Below are 2,299 nucleotides of genomic sequence, written 5' to 3'. Positions count from 1 at the left end.
CAGATACTGTAAAACATTGGCAAACTTTTCCGTTGTCAAGCATCCCAGTGAAATGTGATGCTTCAGAGCATATGAACTAGATGCCCACAGCATCTGATTCTTCCCAATGTCTCGGCACCACACACACAGCAGAGCAGACAGACTCTTTTCTTCTTATTTATAGTAACTTAAACTTGGGCAAGACCAGGTATGTCAAATTACCTTGCTCATGAATCTTCAGGAAATTATTGCTCTCTCTACATAGTGCCATGTCCTTTAAAATGTGCAAGAGGGAGGGCACTGTGCTCCCATCTGAGGAGCTGGTGTTCTACTGCATGTAACTGATACTGATTTATGCTCTGGGCAGAATTTATAGCAAGATGGAAAAGGTTATGTTTTCATTGAAAATTTACTTCCATCATTTTCTTTAACCGTGTGTCTTTATGCAATCTCAGCAACTATCTGAGTCAAACAAGTGAGTCACTGAGCTCTAAATGAAGACTCTTGGAGAATGAGTACATGCCTTTTGTAAGACTGTTGCTATTTACTGCAGAGAAGTCATTTAAAATAGATGGCACAAATATATTTCTGTACTATGCATTGTTGTGTATAATTTAGGTTAGGTTATTAGAATATTGTGCTTGCAGATTTCCTGCTTCTTATACAAGCCTTTTCATATTGTCTACTATAGGCAGTAGACATGATATATAGTCAGCTTAGATAGAAAAATATTAGTGCTTTGGTCACATTAGGTTACTGATTTCACTGCTGTGATAGGATATTTTTGGGTTGAACGAGTGTGTCCTGGACACAGAAGGGCAGATAATGCATAATGTTCTTGTTTTACGTAGTGGAACCATGTCATTTTATGTCATCGGAGACAGAAAATCCCTAAAGAAAAATTTGAACAGAGAGAAAATATAAGATTTATTTATTGCTATTTTCTAAAAGAAGTTATGCAGAATTAAGGGACCTGGGGATCCATTCTCTAGCTAGAATCATTAGAATCTTCAATAAGCATCTGCTGTTTGGCACTCTTACTGTGCCTCCTATGCAGCAGTGACTCCCTGGTCAAATGACTTTTGCACAGACTTTTGAGGCCAGTGATTGGTAAAAGAGCATCAAGCCATATTGTCTTGTATCATCCCACTTCATCTCACGTGACAGTTATGGGGAGGGAGGATGTTAAAAACCTCTAGCAAAGGTCACTGCCAAAGGGTGAAATGGCAAAATGACCATTCTTGTCACTGTCTACGTAAGCAGACCGGGCTGCATGCTGAACTTGCATGTGAGTGGCAGAGATTTGTTCTACTCTCTCAGACTCATCAGAGTGCTGTGATGAACTGGTTAAAAAGCAGGGTAGCTACATAGAAAAACCTTTCAGCAAAATGTGTTTGCCTGGGAAATTCTAATGGGAGAAGAACATTTTACAGCAGCAACTACAACACTAAGGCTGATGAAGTGTAAAATTCAGTAGTCCACAGCGTGACGACTTCTTCTGAATAAATGTTTTTAAAATACACATTTCTCCATGTGAAAACCTTTTAACAGGTGTTGAGTTTTGCGCAGGACTTGGTAGCAGAAGGCTCCTCAGCAGCATCTTGCCAGATGGGGAGCTGCACATGACTATAGAAAAAAATCACATCTGGTAGGGCTGAGGATTTTATAGTTGCCAGGGCTTTCTCTTGATTTAGATACTGATATTTCACTGACAATGGGGAAAGTTGCATTTTGCACAAGGTATATATGTGTAACAGATTGCAACGAAAGGGATATTTGCAGCACTAGCAATTCCTTCTCCTGCTTAATGGGAGCTCTGTAGAAATCACTGGGCAGCACAACCAGTAATCACACTGTCCATCGTTCAGGTTATTCTCCTTGAAAATTTTGACCATAAACACTTACAAAGGTATAGCAGAATAAGAAATTGCATTATTTTACACCAAAAGAACCAGTTCTCATCTGTTTTTTTGGAAAAAAAAAAAAAAAAAACAACTTTTCTTCATTACCATTTTAGACCAACTGCAATGTGCACCTGTTGTCCTCTGGGCTCCGTTTTTTAAATCACTCTTGGACTCTGACTCCCTGCAATGTAGAAGCACCCAGGAGTTGGAGTTGCATAGGTGAGCTTTCAGTGACATTCAAAGAGGAATGTATGCGTTTGCTCTGAAAGTAATATCTCCTATTTATTTCCATAGAAAATACAATAGATGCAAAGAAGTACAATAACATTGCTTGATAGAACAGATTCTCAGCTACAAAACACCATTTTTCAACACAGTCAACACAATTAGCTATGCATTTTCTCCAGCAGTGGGCA

This window comes from Phasianus colchicus, chromosome 3 (genome assembly GCF_987193195.1).
Source record: "Phasianus colchicus chromosome 3, bPhaCol1.hap1.1, whole genome shotgun sequence".
Lineage (NCBI taxonomy): Eukaryota > Metazoa > Chordata > Aves > Galliformes > Phasianidae > Phasianus > Phasianus colchicus.
Note: the sequence above shows the minus strand (reverse complement) of the source record.